Source organism: Ixodes scapularis, unplaced genomic scaffold (genome assembly GCF_016920785.2).
Source record: "Ixodes scapularis isolate PalLabHiFi unplaced genomic scaffold, ASM1692078v2 ptg000072l_1___fragment_2___debris__unscaffolded, whole genome shotgun sequence".
In the NCBI taxonomy this organism is placed as follows: Eukaryota; Metazoa; Arthropoda; class Arachnida; order Ixodida; family Ixodidae; genus Ixodes; species Ixodes scapularis.
Genome location: NW_024609908.1, coordinates 226,619 through 245,143, shown reverse-complemented (window position 1 = coordinate 245,143; position 18,525 = coordinate 226,619).

Genomic DNA, 18,525 nt, shown 5'->3' with positions numbered 1-18,525 from the left:
TCAAAGACCACCACATACGTAATTTGGGACATTCCATCAGTGGCAGTCAGACGTCGTCTGATGGACCATCGGCGCACGTTCCACCAGGGCTGCTGACTGGCAGTCAGTGTCCCAAATTACGTACCTTGATGGAATTTTCAATAGGGGTGACATTCAGAGAAATCCATATTCCCAGCTAAATTTATCGGAAAAATTGACATCGCGTGACCTATACATTAATTCCGTTTCCCTGCAAAATTTGGTGAAAAAATTGATGTCACGTGGCATGAAGTGACATGACATTCAGAGAAATCCATATTCCCAGCTAAATGTATCGGAAAAATTAACATCGCGTGACCTATGCATTAATTCCGTTTCCCTGCTAAATTTGGTGAAAAAATTGATGTCACGTGGCATGAAGTGACGTGACATTCAAAGAAATCCATATTCCCGGCTAAATTTATCGGAAAAATTGACATCGCGTGACCTATGCATTAATTTCGTTTCTCTGCTAAATTTGGTGAAAAAATTGATGTCACATGGCATGAAGTGACATGACATTCTGAGAAATCCATATTCCCAGCTAAATTTATCGGAAAAATTGACATCGCGTGACCTATGCATTAATTCCGTTTCCCTGCTAAATTTGGTGAAAAAATTGATGTCACGTGGCATGAAGTGACGTGACATTCAGAGAAATCCATATTCCCAGCTAAATTTATCGGAAAAATTGACATCGCGTGACCTATGCATTAATTCCGTTTCCCTGCTAAATTTGGTGAAAAAATTGATGTCACATGGCATGACGTGACGTGACATTCAGAGAAATCCATATTCCCATCTAAATTTATCGGAAAAATTCACATCGCGTGACCTATGCATTCATTTCATTTTCCCGCTAAATTTGGTGAAAAAATTGATGTCACGTGGCACGAAGTGACGTGACATTCAGAGAAATCCATATTCCCAGCTAAATTTATCGGAAAAATTGACATCGCGTGACCTATGCATTAATTCCGTTTTCCCGCTAAATTCGGTGAAAAAATTGATGTCACGTGGCATGAAGTGACGTGACATTCAGAGAAATCCATATTCCCAGCTAATTTTATCAAAAAAATTGACATCGCGTGACCTATGCATTAATTCCGTTTCCCTGCTAAATTTAGTGAAAAAATTATTGTCACATGGCATGAAAAGACGTGACATTCGGAGAAATCCATATTCCCAGCTAAATTTATCCGAAAAATTGACCTCGCGTGACCTATGCATTAATTCCGTTTTCCTGCTAAATTTTGTGAAAAAATTGATGTCCCATGGCATGAAGTGACGTGACATTAAGAGAAATCCATATTCCCAGATAAATTTATCGGAAAAAGTGACATCGCCTGACCTATGCATTAATTCCGTTTCCCTGCTAAATTTTGTGAAAAAATTGATGTCACATGGCATGAAGTGACGTGACATTCAGAGAAATCCATATTCCCAGCTAAATATATCGGAAAAATTGACATCGCGTGACCTATGCATTAATTCCGTTTCCCTGTTAAATTTGGTGAAAAAATTGATGTCGCATGGCATGAAGTGACGTGACATCAAGAGAAATCCATATTCCCAGCTAAATTTATCGGAAAAATTGACATCGCGTGACCTATGCATTAGTTCCGTTTCCCTGCTAAATTTGGTGAAAAAATTGATGTCACGTGGCATGAAGATACGTGACATTCAGAGAAATTCATATTCCCAGCTAAATTTATCGAAAAAATTGACATCCCGTGACCTATGCATTAATTCCGTTTCCCTGCTAAATTTGGTGAAAAAATTGATGTCACATGGGATGAAGTGACGTGACATTCAGAGAAATCGATATTCCCAGCTAAATTTATCGGAAAAATTAACATCGCGTGACCTATGCATTAATTCCGTTTCCCTGCTAAATTTGGTGAAAAAATTGATGTCACGAGGCATGAAGTGACGTGACATTCAGAGAAATCCATATTCCCAGCTAAATTTATCGAAAAAATTAACATCGCGTGACCTATGCATTAATTCCGTTTCCCTGCTAAATTTGGTGAAAAAATTGATGTCACGTGCCATGAAGTGACGTGACATTCAGAGAAATCCATATTCCCAGCTAAATTTATCGGAAAAATTGACATCGCGTGACCTATGCATTAATTCCGTTTTCCCGCTAAATTTGCTGAAAAAATTGATGTCACGTGGCATGAAGTGACGTGATATTCAGAGAAATCCATATTCCCAGCTAAATTTATCGGAAAAATTGACATCGCGTGACCTATGCATTAATTTCGTTTCTCTGCTAAATTTGGTGAAAAAATTGATGTCACATGGCATGAAGTGACGTGACATTCTGAGAAATCCATATTCCCAGCTAAATTTATCGGAAAAATTGACATCGCGTGACCTATGTATTAATTTCGTTTCTCTGCTAAATTTGGTGAAAAAATTGATGTCACGTGGCATGAAGTGACGTGACATTCAGAAAAATCCATATTCCCGGCTAAATTTATCGGAAAAATTGACATCGCGTGACCTATGCATTAATTTCGTTTCTCTGCTAAATTTGGTGAAAAAATTCATGTCACATGGCATGAAGTGACGTGACATTCTGAGAAATCCATATTCCCAGCTAAATTTATCGGAAAAATTGACATCGCGTGACCTATGCATTAATTCCGTTTCCCTGCTAAATTTGGTGAAAAAATTGATGTCACGTGGCATGAAGTGACGTGACATTCAGAGAAATCCATATTCCCAGCTAAATTTATCGGAAAAATTGACATCGCGTGACCTATGCATTAATTACATTTCCCTGCTAAATTTGGTGAAAAAATTGATGTCACATGGCATGACGTGACGTGACATTCAGAGAAATCCATATTCCCATCTAAATTTATCGGAAAAATTCACATCGCGTGACCTATGCATTCATTTCATTTTCCCGCTAAATTTGGTGAAAAAATTGATGTCACGTGGCATGAAGTGACGTGACATTCAGAGAAATCCATATTCCCAGCTAAATTTATCGGAAAAATTGACATCGCGTGACCTATGCATTAATTCCGTTTTCCCGCTAAATTTGGTGAAAAAATTGATGTCACATGGCATGACGTGACGTGACATTCAGAGAAATCCATATTCCCATCTAAATTTATCGGAAAAATTCACATCGCGTGACCTATGCATTCATTCCGTTTTCCCGCTAAATTTGGTGAAAAAATTGATGTCACGTGGCATGAAGTGACGTGACATTCAGAGAAATCCATATTCCCAGCTAATTTTATCGAAAAAATTGACATCGCGTGACCTATGCATTAATTCCGTTTCCCTGCTAAATTTAGTGAAAAAATTATTGTCACATGGCATGAAGTGACGTGACATTCACAGAAATCCATATTCCCAGCTAAATTTATCCGAAAAATTGACCTCGCGTGACCTATGCATTAATTCCGTTTTCCTGCTAAATTTTGTGAAAAAATTGATGTCCCATGGCATGAAGTGACGTGACATTCAGAGAAATCCATATTCCCAGATAAATTTATCGGAAAAAGTGACATCGCCTGACCTATGCATTAATTCCGTTTCCCTGCTAAATTTTGTGAAAAAATTGATGTCACATGGCATGAAGTGACGTGACATTCAGAGAAATCCATATTCCCAGCTAAATTTATCGGAAAAATTGACATCGCGTGACCTATGCATTAATTCCGTTTCCCTGTTAAATTTGGTGAAAAAATTGATGTCGCATGGCATGAAGTGACGTGACATCAAGAGAAATTCATATTCCCAGCTAAATTTATCGGAAAAATTGAGATCGCGTGACCTATGCATTAATTCCGTTTCCCTGCTAAATTTGGTGAAAAAATTGATGTCACGTGGCATGAAGATACGTGACATTCAGAGAAATTCATATTCCCAGCTAAATTTATCGAAAAAATTGACATCCCGTGACCTATGCATTAATTCCGTTTCCCTGCTAAATTTGGTGAAAAAATTGATGTCACATGGGATGAAGTGACGTGACATTCAGAGAAATCCATATTCCCAGCTAAATTTATCGGAAAAATTAACATCGCGTGACCTATGCATTAATTCCGTTTCCCTGCTAAATTTGGTGAAAAAATTGATGTCACGTGGCATGAAGTGACGTGACATTCAGAGAAATCCATATTCCCAGCTAAATTTATCGAAAAAATTAACATCGCGTGACCTATGCATTAATTCCGTTTCCCTGCTAAATTTGGTGAAAAAATTGATGTCACGTGGCATGAAGTGACGTGACATTCAGAGAAATCCATATTCCCAGCTAAATTTATCGGAAAAATTGACATCGCGTGACCTATGCATTAATTCCGTTTTCTCGCTAAATTTGCTGAAAAAATTGATGTCACGTGGCATGAAGTGATGTGATATTCAGAGAAATCCATATTCCCAGCTAAATTTAGCGGAAAAATTGACATCGCGTGACCTATGCATTAATTTCGTTTCTCTGCTCAATTTGGTGAAAAAATTGATGTCACATGGCATGAAGTGACGTGACATTCTGAGAAATCCATATTCCCAGCTAAATTTATCGGAAAAATTGACATCGCGTGACCTATGCATTAATTTCGTTTCTCTGCTAAATTTGGTGAAAAAATTGATGTCACGTGGCATGAAGTGACGTGACATTCAGAAAAATCTATATTCCCATCTAAATTTATCGGAAAAATCGACATCGCGTGACCTATGCATTAATTCCGTTTCCCTGCTAAATTTAGTGAAAAAATTATTTTCACATGGCATGAAGTGACGTGACATTCGGAGAAATCCATATTCCCAGATAAATTTATCGGAAAAAGTGACATCGCCTGATCTATGCATTAATTCCGTTTCCCTGCTAAATTTTGTGCAAAAATTGATGTCACATGGCATGAAGTGACGTGACATTCAGAGAAATCCATATTCCCAGCTAAATTTATCCGAAAAATTGACATCGCGTGACCTATGCATTAATTCCGTTTCCCTGTTAAATTTGGTGAAAAAATTGATGTCGCATGGCATGAAGTGACGTGACATGAAGAGAAATCCATATTCCCAGCTAAATTTATCGGAAAAATATACATCGCGTGACCTATGCATTAATTCCGTTTCCCTGCTAAATTTGGTGAAAAATTGATATCACGTGGCATGAAGTGACGTGACATTCAGAGAAATTCATATTCCCAGCTAAATTTATCGAAAAAATTGACATCGCGTGACCTATGCATTAATTCCGTTCCCCTGCTAAATTTGGTGAAAAAATTGATGTCACATGGCGTGAAGTGACCTGACATTCAGAGAAATCCGTATTCCCAGCTAAATTTATCAGAAAAATTGACCTCTCGTAACCTATGCATTATTTCCGTTCCCCTGCTAAATTTTGTGAAAAAATTGATGTCCCATTGCATGAAGTGACTTGACAGTCAGAGAAATCCATATTACCAGCTAAATTTATCGGAAAAATTGACATCGCCTGACCTATGCATTAATCCGTTTCCCTGCTAAATTTTGTGAAAAAATTGATGTCACATGGCATGAAGTGACGTGACATTCAGAGAAATCCATATTCCCAGCTAAATTTATTAGAAAAATTGACAGCGTGACCTATGCATTGATTCCGTTTCCCTGCTAAATTTGGTGAAAAAATTGATGTCACATGGCATGAAGTGACGTGACATCAAAAGAAATCTATATTCCGAGCTAAATTTATCGGAAAAATTGACATCGCGTGACCTATGCATTAATTCCGTTTCCCCCATAAATTTGGTGGGAAAATTGTTGTCAGATGACATTAAGTCATGTGACCTTCAGAAAAATCCAGGTTCCCAGCTAAATTTATCGGAAAAATTGACATACCGTGACCTATGCATCAATTCCTTTTCCCCGCTAAATTTGGCGAAAAAATTGAGGTCACAAGACAAGAAGTCACGTGACCTTCAAAAAATTCAGGTACCGAGCCAAATTTTTCGGAAAAAATTGAGTTTGCGTAACCTATGCATTAATTCCGTTTCCCCGCTAAATTTGGTGGGAAAATTGATGTCAAATGGCATAAAGTCGTGTGACCTTCAGAGAAATCCATATTCCCAGCTAAATCTATCGAAAAAATTGACATCGAGTGACCTATGCATTAATTCCGTTCCCTGCTAAGTTTTGTGAAAAAATTGATGTCACATGGCATGAAGTGACGTGACATTCAGAGAAATCCATATTCCAAACTAAATTTATCGAAAAAATTGACCTCGCGTGTCCTATGCATTAATTCCGTTTCCCTGCTAGATTTTGTGAAAAAATTCATGTCCCATGGCATGAAGTGACGTGACATTCAGAGAAATCCATATTCCCAGCTAAATTTATCGAAAAAATTGACATCGCGTGAAGTATGCATTAATTCCGTTTCGCTGCTAAATTTTGTGAAAAAATTGATGTCACATGGCATGAAGTGACGTGACATTCAGAGAAATCCATATTCCAAGCTAAATTTATCAGAAAAATTGACATCGCGTGACCTATGCATTAATTCCGTTTCCCCCCTAAATTTGGTGGGAAAATTGTTGTCACATGGCATGAAGTCATGTGACCTTCAGAAAAATCCAGGTTTCAGCTAAATTTATCAGAAAAATGGACACACCGTGACCTATGCATTAATTCCTTTTCCCCGCTAAATTTGGCGAAAAAATTGATGTCACAAGACAAGAAGTGACGTGACCTTCAGAAAAATCCAGGTACCGAGCTAAATTTTTTGAAAAAAAATTGAGTTCGCGTAACCTATGCATCAATTCCGTTTCCCCGCTAAATTTGGCGGGAAAATTGATGTCACATGAAAAGAATTCAAGTGACCTTCAGAGAAATTCCAGTTCCCAGCTAAATTTATCGGAGAAATTGAGGTGGTGTGGCTTATGCATTAATTACGTTTCCCCGCTAAATTTGGTGGGAAAATTGATGTCACATGGCATAAAGTCATGTGACCTTCAGAGAAATCCAGGTGCCCTGCTAAATTTATCGGAAAAATTGACATAGCGTGACCTATGCATTAATTCCTTTTCCCCGCTAAATTTGGCGGAAAAATTGATGCCACATGACTAGAAGTCACGTGACCTTCAGAAAAATCCATGTACCCAGCTAAATTTTTCGGAAAATATTGAGTTCGCGTGGCTTATGCATTAATTCCGTTTCTCCGCAAAATTTGGCGGGAAAATTGATGTCACATGAAAACAAGTCAAGGGACCTTCAGAGAAATCCCGGTTCCCAGCTAAATTTATCGGAGAAATTGAGGTCGTGTGGCCTATGCTTTAATTACGTTTCCTCGCTAAATTTGGTGGGAAAATTTATGTCACATGGCATAATGTCATATGACCTTCAGAAAAATCCAGGTTCCCTGCTAAATTTATCGCAAAAAGTGACATCGCGTGACCTACGCATTAACTCCGTTTGCCCGCTAAATTTGGTAGAAAAATTGATGTCGCGTGACATGAAGTCACGTGACCTTAAGGGAAATCCAGGTTCCCCGCTAAATTTATCAGAAAATTGACATCGCGTGACTAATGCATGAATTCCGTTTCCCCGCTAAATTTTGGTGAGAAAATTGATGTCACATGGTATGAAGTCACGTGACCTTCAGAGAAATCCAGGTTCCAAGCCAAATTATCGGAAAAACTGACATCGCGTGACTTATGCATTAATTCCTTTTCCCCGCTAAATTTGGCGAAGCAAGTGATGTCAGATGACATAAAGTTATGTGACCTTTAGAGAAATCCAGGTTCCCAGCTAAATTTATCGGAAAAATTTACATCGCGTGACCTAGGCCTTAATTCCTTTTCCCCGCTAAATTTGGCGGAAAAATTTATGTCACATGACATGAAGTTACATGACCTTCAGAGAAATCCAGGTTCCCAGCTAGATTTATGGTAAAAATTGACATCGCGTGACCCCTGCATCGATTCAGTTTTCCGCTAAATTTAACGGGAAAATTGTTGTCACGTGAGCTGACGTCGAGGGACCTACAGACTATTCAGATTCCCCGCTAATTTTAACGGGGAAACTGAATTGGTCTGTAGGTCCCGTGACGCTAAGTCACGTTGCATCAAATTTCCCGTTAAATTTAGCGGGGTCACTAAATTAGTACTTAGATCATGTGACGTCAATTTTTTTCGCTAAATTTAGTGGGGAACTGAATTGGTGTGTAGGTCTCGTGACGTCAGGTCACGTTCCATCAAATTTGACGCTAAATTTAGCTGGGAAACTGAATTAGTATTTAGGTTATGTGACATTCAATTTTTCCGCTAAATTTAGCAGGGAAACTGAATTGGTGTGTAGGTCTCGTGACGTCAGGTCACGTTGCATCGAATTCCCCGCTAAATTTAGCGGGGACACTGAATTAGTACTTGGGTCATGTGACATTAATTTTTCCGCAAAATTTAGAGGGGAAACTGAATTGGTGTGTAGGTTCCATGACGTCAAGTCGTTGCATCAAATTTCCCACTAAATTTAGCGGGGAAACTGAATTTTTTGGGGTCTTGTGACGTCAATTTTTCGCTAAATTTAGCGTGGAAACTGAATTAGCTGTGTAGGTCCCGCGACGTCAGGTCACGTTGCATCACATTTCCCGCTAAATTTAGCGGGCACACTGAATTAGTACTTAAATGTTATGACGTCTATTTTTCCGCTAAATTTAGCGGGCAAACTGAATTGGTGTATCAGTCTCGTGACGTCAGGTCACGTTGCATAAATTTCTTCCTTATTTTAGCGGGGAAACTGAATTAGTATTTAGGTCATGTGACGTCCATTTTCGTGCTAAATTTAGCGGGGAAATTTAATTAGTGTGTAGGTCCCGTGACGTCTAGTCACGTTGCATCGTATTCCCCGCTAAAATAAGTGGGGACGCTTAATAAGTACTCAGGTCGTATGACGTCAATTTTCCCGCTAGATTTAGCGGGGAAATTGGATTGGCGTGTAGGTCTCGCGACGTCAGGTCACGTTGCATCAAATTTCTCGCTAAATTTAGTGGGGAAACTGAATTAGTATTTATGTCATGTGACGTCAATTTTTCCGTGAAATTTAGCGGGGAAACTGAATTGGTGTGTAGGTCTAGTGACGTCAGATCACGTCGCATCAAAGTTCTCGCTAAATTTAGTGGGGAAACTGAATTAGTATTTAGGTCATGTGACGTCAAGTTTTCCGTGAAATTTAGCTTAGAAACTGAATCGGTGTGTAGGTCCCGCGACGTCAGGTCACGTTGCATCAAATTTCCCGCTAAATTTAGCGGGAACACTGAATTAGTACTTAAATTACGACGTCTATTTTTCCGCTAAATTTAGCGGGCAAACTGAATTGGTGTATCGGTCTCGTGACGTCAGGTCACGTTGCATCAAATTTCTTCCTTATTTTAGCGGGGAAACTGAATTAGTATTTAGGTCATGTGACTTCAATTTTCGTGCTAAATTTAGCGGGGAAATTGAATTAGTGTATAGGTCCCGTGACGTCTAGTCACGTTGCATCGTATTCCCCGCTAAAATTAGTGGGGACGCTTAATAAGTACTCAGGTCGTATGACGTCAATTTTCCCGCTAAATTTAGCGGGGAAATTGTATTGGTGTGTAGGTCTCGAGACGTCAGGTCACGTTGCATCAAATTTCTCGCTAAAGTTAGTGGGGAAACTGAATTAGTATTTAGGTCAAGTGACGTCAATTTTTCCGTGAAATTTAGCGGGGAAACTGAATTGGTGTATAGGTCTCGTGACGTCAGATCACGTCGCATCAAAGTTCTCGCTAAATTTAGTGGGGAAACTGAATTAGTATTTATGTCATATGACGTCAATTTTTCCGTGAAATTTAGCGGGGAAACTGAATTGGTGTGTAGGTCCCGCGACGTCAGGTCACGTTGCATCATATTTCCCGCTAAATTTAGCGGGGACGCTGAATTAGTACTTAGATCATGTGACGTCAATTTTTCCGCTAAATTTAGCTGGTATCGGGGAAACTGAATTAGTATTTAGGTTATGTGACGTCAATTTTTCCGCTAAATTTAGCGGGTAAACTGAATTGGTATGTAGGTCCGATGACGTCACGTCACGTTGCATCAAATTTCTCGCTAAATTTAGTGGGGAAACTGAATTAGTGTGTAGGTCCCGTGACGTCAGGTCACATTGCGTCAAATTTCCTGCTAAATTTAGCGGGGACACTGAATTAGTACTTAACTCATCTGACGTCTATTTTTCCGCTAAATTTAGTTGGGAAACTGAGTTGGTTTGTAGATCCCCGGCGTCAGGTCAGGTGACATGAAAGTTCCCGCTAAATTTAGCAGGGAAACTGAATAGGTGTATAGGTCATGGGACGGTAATGCTCCCCTTAGATCCGCGAAATCGGTGGGCAGGGGGAAGTAGTTAAAGCGCATTTAAAAAATCTTTCTGCTTAGTCTTTATTTACCACAAATACAGGGCGCGAAATGCTGTTTCATGTGCTGGTCATCAGGATGGATGAAATGAAACTCGAATAACCGTTTAACCGAACAACCGGCTTGCCAAACCGGATATTCGTATTCGAAAATCTGGTTAACGGCATAACCGACTTTCGTAACCGGATTCGCTTTCCTCCGGTTTAACCGGATAACCGGTTTGACGGATATTTTCATACACTATTTCCTACCTGCTAGCCGGACACAAACAGGTACTAACATAAAAAATAGAAAACTAAAATCAATGATAAAGCTAGCTAAAGAAGCGTATTTTACGAAGTCATTGCCTGATTTCATTACATCGTCTCCTGAAAAATGTTGGCGTTATCTGTCCCCTCCTAGGTTGTCATCACGCAGATACGGATGATGACAACGTCGTGAATGACAGGGGCAGAATCTCTTTTGAGTTTAATCGCTCTTCTCAGTCCGTTTTTTTTTCAATTGAGATAAGCGAATCGAACACCCTCCCCAGCGATGAAATATCTGACGCGTACAGCTTCATATCAGAACAGGGAATTGTGTCACTGCTGTTATCACTTAACGTAAAAAAAAAATCGACTGGCCCAGATGGCCTACCAAACATGTTTCTTAGCAGATATGCTAAATGGGTTGCAAGATATTTTACGTGTATCTTTCCGAGGTCATTCAGGGAACCTGCAATGCCAGACGACTGGTTATTAGCAAGAGTTGTACCAGTTAAAAAAGATGGTAAACGGGACTCAATTGAAAATTATCGCCCCATTTCTTTGACTTGCACGTCGTGTAAATTATTGGAGCGCATTGCAAACAAACAGTTAATATCATTTCTTGATGAACATGATATACTAAATGGAAATCAACACGGTTTCCGTAGATGGTTATCTACAACGCAACTAATTGCATGTTACCATAAAATATCCCGTCATGTAAATGATCTTTTACAAGTGGACGCCATTTTTATCGATCTATCAAAAGCGTTTGATCGCGTACCTCATCACAATTTAATTAGTTTACTCATTGTTTTCTGTGTTCCTTCATTATTAATAAAAAGCATAAGAGCATACCTTACAAATCCGCAGCAGTTCGTAGATATCGGTCGTTCTCCTTCCGATTTTTTATGTGTATATTCAAGGGTTCCACAAAGTTCTGTGTTGGGGTCATTGCTTTTTCTGATATACGTTAACAGCTGGTTTACTATTAACAGGAACGGGCCAGTAAAAATAAGGATGTTTGCTGATGACTGCGTAATATACACTCCTATAACCTCCCAGGATGACCAGATTAAACTGAATGATACCTTATCCGATATTTCGGCATGGTGCAGCGAAAATAACATGAAAATTAAAAACTAAATACATGCATATTACAACAAAAAAGGATGCATTGTGTTTTCATTATGAGCTTGATGCAGTTAAGCTTTCCAAAGTTCATAGCTTTGGAATAAGTTCATAACAAGTACTTGGGCGTGATTATGACGAGTGACCTAAAATGGAATAAACATGTGGGCCATATAATAAACAAGGCAATCAAAAAACTCTGGTATCTCCGCAGAAGGCTGTTTAGGACGCCTCCTTCGGTTAAGGCTCTTGCGTATAAAGCTCTAGTAAGACCGACCCTAGGGTGCGCATCCGAAGTCTGGGATCCCTGGCAGGTCACACGTTTAAGGGAGCTTGAAAACGTACAGTCCTTGGCAGTGCGCTCAATCATTTCTGACTTTATGAGTACTACATCTGTTACAACGCTGAAACGACAGGCTGATTTGCAGCCACTAAAAAACCGAAGAATGTTCCGGCGCCTGAGATTGTTTGTTTTTTTTCAAATATACAACAACATTATTAGAATTCATAAATTCAAATATGTGAAGCCGAAGAGCTACCGACTAGATCGCCTGCACCACCCAAAAGTTTTAACCGCCATTGATGCCCGTATAAATATTTTTAAACTGTCATTTTTTGTTCAGGTAGAGGTGTGGAATAAACCTCCTGCTATACTTCGTTTCAGCTTCGGTCCAGACGCAGCCGATGCTACAAGCACGAGCATGTGGCCCAGAGCAGTGCTTGCACTGCACGAGCGCGCGTGCTTGGCAGGGATGCTGAAAGCCCGGAGCTCGCGCTTGTAGCTTTGGCTGAGTCTGGACCAAAGCTGAAACGTAGTGTCGTTGCTCTGGAATCCCTTTCTGAATTCTAGAATGCCATCAGCGTATTGTTTGACCTGTAAGTGTGACCCTTCTTGTCGGTGTATGTGTGAGTGTATATTTTTGGGGAGAGGTTCCCAAAGGTTGATCTTGAAAGCGGTGCTTGAGGTGTATATTTTTGTGGTGCGGGTCCTGGAGATTGCTCTGAATGTTAAAATTTGAAAGCAGTATTGTATTTGATTTCCGTGTTTGTGTACCCGCTCCTGCCTCGGCCCTTGAAGGGGCTGGCAGTATTGGGAAATAAATAAAAGACGACCAAAACGCCGCAAGGCGTTTGGCTAATCTGTCCACGTTGCCGTGAAAATCGCCGCCTCGGTCCACTCTAATCTTTGAAGCTTCCAGAGGATGGTTCTAAACCAGCCGCGCCAAGATCACCATGAAGCATCATCGTCCTGAAAGCGTTCCTTGCCAATATAAGCTTTTGTGGCACTGTTTATGCAATCAACGTATCAATCATGCCCATCTCCACAGATATCTTAACATTAGACTGTTCTTGTTGCGTATTTTAAAACAGTAAACTTTTATTTCACTGCCTCCAAGCACCGACACAACATGTGGTAGTGGTGGCACGAAGATGTACGCTTATTTCGCCGGTGTGTGAATAGCAAAATCTCGGTATACAAGAAACGCCTCCATAAAGCTACCCTTCACCGGCGAATTTAGGTGGGCTCACCAAGAACGGAGGAGTCAAAGATAAATTGATCATTTCACAAACTAAAATGGCGACCATACGGGCAGCTTGGCGCTACCTTCCCAGGATCCAGTTACTTTACCGTAGCCGAGTGCCAGCCCACCGTGGTGCCAGCGCACCGCCGCTGTCATGCCCTATCAATTAGGCTCGAGCGAGCAGCACGAGACCTCACACTCTTGTGCACCACACAGTTGACAATTCGCAACTTTCAGCGATGGTGGTACCACGGTGTGAGAGTCGCGTCCCTTAGCTCCTGGATGATCTGCTTCAGAATTAATGTGCTCACTTACACCTTCCTCACGTGGAAGTATAAAATAAAGCTTTTATATCGCTCGTATTTCACAAAATTAGGATCACATACGCGTCGCACACCCACCCTCGTACTCAGGCACGTAGCCAGGATTTTGTTTCGGGGGGGGGGGGGGGGGGGGGGCGCCGATGACAAAATGCTGTATGAAGGGGAGGGGGGAGAGAAGGTCCAAGCAAAATGGAAGATTTCGGGGGGGGGGCGGGGGGCCGGGCCCCATGGGCCCCCCCAGGCTACGTGCCTGCTCGTACTACTGTTCTACGACAATCATCCAGATGACAACCATTTTGATAGAACTAATGCGCCACCTATCGGCCGTGAAAGTGGCAAATATGAAAGCTGGTCAAAGCGTCGGACAACTTGGTCAGTCAGACATATGGGAGCCGCCTTATCTCCCCGCACTCTCCAGGTCGGGCAGCAGGTTGAAGATGGTGACCCGATGCCGACCCTTGGTAGCACGCGGCATTGAAGCGATGTGCTTAACCCCTGCTACGCCATCTTACAGGATACCTATCATCAAACCCTGCTCTACTGAGTCAGCGATACGCGCCGTGCCGTGTGACACCGCTATCAACAAGGGCCAACGGGACTGCGATTGGCGGACCACTGTCTGACACCAGGGGACCAAGCCTTGCTGGAACCGACAGCTTTCACCGTCCGGTCACTTGGCAGACGCGCGGCATTGAAGCGACGTGCTTAACCCTGCTACACCATCTTACAGGATACCTATCATCAAACCCTGCTCTACTGAGTCAGCGATACGCGCCGTGCCGTGTGACACCGCTATCAACAAGGGCCAATGGGACTGCGATTGACGGACCACTGTCTGACACCAGGGGACCAAGCCTTGCTGGAACCGACACCTTTCACCGTCCGATCACTTGGCAGCAGCGCGCCATTGAAGCGACGGACTTAACCCCTGCTACGCCATCTTACAGGATACCTATCATCAAACCCTGCTGTACTGAGTCAGCGATACGCGCCGTGCCGTATGACACCGCTATCAACAAAGGCCAACGGGACTGCGATTGGCGGACCACTGTCAGACACCAGGGACCACGCCTTGCTGGAACCGACACCTTTCACCGCCCGGTCACTTGGCAGCAGCGCGGCATTGATGCGACGTGCTTAACCCTGCTACGCCATCTTACAGGATACCTATCATCAAACCCTGCTCTACTGAGTCAGCGATACGCGCCGTGCCGTGTGACACCGCTATCAACAAAGGCCAACGGGACTGCGATTGGCGGACCACTGTCTGACACCAGGGGACCAAGCCTTGCTGGAACCGACAGCTTTCACCGTCCGGTCACTTGGCAGACGCGCGGCATTGAAGCGACGTGCTTAACCCTGCTACGCCATCTTACAGGATACCTATCATCAAACCCTGCTCTACTGAGTCAGCGATACGCGCCGTGCCGTGTGACACCGCTATCAACAAGGGCCAACGGGACTGCGATTGGCGGACCACTGTCTGACACCAGGGGACCAAGCCTTGCTGGAACCGACAGCTTTCACCGTCCGGTCACTTGGCAGACGCGCGGCATTGAAGCGACGTGCTTAACCCTGCTACACCATCTTACAGGATACCTATCATCAAACCCTGCTCTACTGAGTCAGCGATACGCGCCGTGCCGTGTGACACCGCTATCAACAAGGGCCAATGGGACTGCGATTGACGGACCACTGTCTGACACCAGGGGACCAAGCCTTGCTGGAACCGACAGCTTTCACCGTCCGGTCACTTGGCAGACGCGCGGCATTGAAGCGACGTGCTTAACCCTGCTACACCATCTTACAGGATACCTATCATCAAACCCTGCTCTACTGAGTCAGCGATACGCGCCGTGCCGTGTGACACCGCTATCAACAAGGGCCAACGGGACTGCGATTGGCGGACCACTGTCTGACACCAGAGGACCAAGCCTTGCTGGAACCGACAGCTTTCACCGTCCGGTCACTTGGCAGACGCGCGGCATTGAAGCGACGTGCTTAACCCTGCTACACCATCTTACAGGATACCTATCATCAAACCCTGCTCTACTGAGTCAGCGATACGCGCCGTGCCGTGTGACACCGCTATCAACAAGGGCCAATGGGACTGCGATTGACGGACCACTGTCTGACACCAGGGGACCAAGCCTTGCTGGAACCGACAGCTTTCACCGTCCGGTCACTTGGCAGACGCGCGGCATTGAAGCGACGTGCTTAACCCTGCTACACCATCTTACAGGATACCTATCATCAAACCCTGCTCTACTGAGTCAGCGATACGCGCCGTGCCGTGTGACACCGCTATCAACAAGGGCCAACGGGACTGCGATTGGCGGACCACTGTCTGACACCAGGGGACCAAGCCTTGCTGGAACCGACAGCTTTCACCGTCCGGTCACTTGGCAGCAGCGCGGCATTGAAGCGACGTGCTTAACCCTGCTACGCCATCTTACAGGATACCTATCATCAAACCCTGCTCTACTGAGTCAGCGATACGCGCCGTGCCGTGTGACACCGCTATCAACAAGGGCCAATGGGACTGCGATTGACGGACCACTGTCTGACACCAGGGACCAAGCCTTGCTGGAACCGACATTTTTTACCGTCCGGTCACTTGGCAGCAGCGCGGCATTGAAGCGACGTGCTTAACCCTGCTACGCCATCTTACAGGATACCTATCATCAAACCCTGCTCTACTGAGTCAGCGATACGCGCCGTGCCGTGTGACACCGCTATCAACAAGGGCCAATGGGACTGCGATTGACGGACCACTGTCTGACACCAGGGGACCAAGCCTTGCTGGAACCGACAGCTTTCACCGTCCGGTCACTTGGCAGACGCGCGGCATTGAAGCGACGTGCTTAACCCTGCTACACCATCTTACAGGATACCTATCATCAAACCCTGCTCTACTGAGTCAGCGATACGCGCCGTGCCGTGTGACACCGCTATCAACAAGGGCCAATGGGACTGCGATTGACGGACCACTGTCTGACACCAGGGGACCAAGCCTTGCTGGAACCGACACCTTTCACCGTCCGATCACTTGGCAGCAGCGCGCCATTGAAGCGACGGACTTAACCCCTGCTACGCCATCTTACAGGATACCTATCATCAAACCCTGCTGTACTGAGTCAGCGATACGCGCCGTGCCGTATGACACCGCTATCAACAAAGGCCAACGGGACTGCGATTGGCGGACCACTGTCAGACACCAGGGACCACGCCTTGCTGGAACCGACACCTTTCACCGCCCGGTCACTTGGCAGCAGCGCGGCATTGATGCGACGTGCTTAACCCTGCTACGCCATCTTACAGGATACCTATCATCAAACCCTGCTCTACTGAGTCAGCGATACGCGCCGTGCCGTGTGACACCGCTATCAACAAAGGCCAACGGGACTGCGATTGGCGGACCACTGTCTGACACCAGGGGACCAAGCCTTGCTGGAACCGACAGCTTTCACCGTCCGGTCACTTGGCAGACGCGCGGCATTGAAGCGACGTGCTTAACCCTGCTACGCCATCTTACAGGATACCTATCATCAAACCCTGCTCTACTGAGTCAGCGATACGCGCCGTGCCGTGTGACACCGCTATCAACAAAGGCCAACGGGACTGCGATTGGCGGACCACTGTCTGACACCAGGGGACCAAGCCTTGCTGGAACCGACAGCTTTCACCGTCCGGTCACTTGGCAGACGCGCGGCATTGAAGCGACGTGCTTAACCCTGCTACACCATCTTACAGGATACCTATCATCAAACCCTGCTCTACTGAGTCAGCGATACGCGCCGTGCCGTGTGACACCGCTATCAACAAGGGCCAATGGGACTGCGATTGACGGACCACTGTCTGACACCAGGGGACCAAGCCTTGCTGGAACCGACACCTTTCACCGTCCGATCACTTGGCAGCAGCGCGCCATTGAAGCGACGTGCTTAACCCTGCTACGCCATCTTACAGGATACCTATCATCAAACCCTGCTCTACTGAGTCAGCGATACGCGCCGTGCCGTGTGACACCGCTATCAACAAGGGCCAATGGGACTGCGATTGACGGACCACTGTCTGACACCAGGGACCAAGCCTTGCTGGAACCGACACCTTTCACCGTCCGGTCACTTGGCAGCAGCGCGGCATTGAAGCGACGTGCTTAACCCTGCTACGCCATCTTACAGGATACCTATCATCAAACCCTGCTCTACTGAGTCAGCGATACGCGCCGTGCCGTGTGACACCGCTATCAACAAGGGCCAATGGGACTGCGATTGACGGACCACTGTCTGACACCAGGGACCAAGCCTTGCTGGAACCGACATTTTTTACCGTCCGGTCACTTGGCAGCAGCGCGGCATTGAAGCGACGTGCTTAACCCTGCTACGCCATCTTACAGGATACCTATCATCAAACCCTGCTCTACTGAGTCAGCGATACGCGCCGTGTCGTGTGACACCGCTATCAACAAAGGCCAACGGGACTGCGATTGGTGGACCACTGTCTGACACCAGGGACCAAGCCCTGCTGGAACCGACACCTTTCACCGTCCGGTCACTTGGCAGCAGCGCGCCATTGAAGCGATGTGCTTAACCCCTGCCACGCCATCTCACAAGTTTGCAAGATCTTTCCATTTGAATCTTTGCCAGATATTGTCGCTGCAGCTGCTGCCACCATGATTTGTACCTTGTGTGTTCAGAGATCGTGGTTTCTGATACCTAAAGTTAGAAAGGACGACCAAAAAGACCTTGTAAAGGCGTTAGTCGAGTTCCGCCGTGAAATCAGGGCTGAGATGGGAGGGCTGAGGGAGAGCATGCAATTCTGTAACGATACATGTGACAGCGCGTCAAGGACATCAAAAATGAAATAAAAGAACTGAGGGGGGAAATACAGCAAC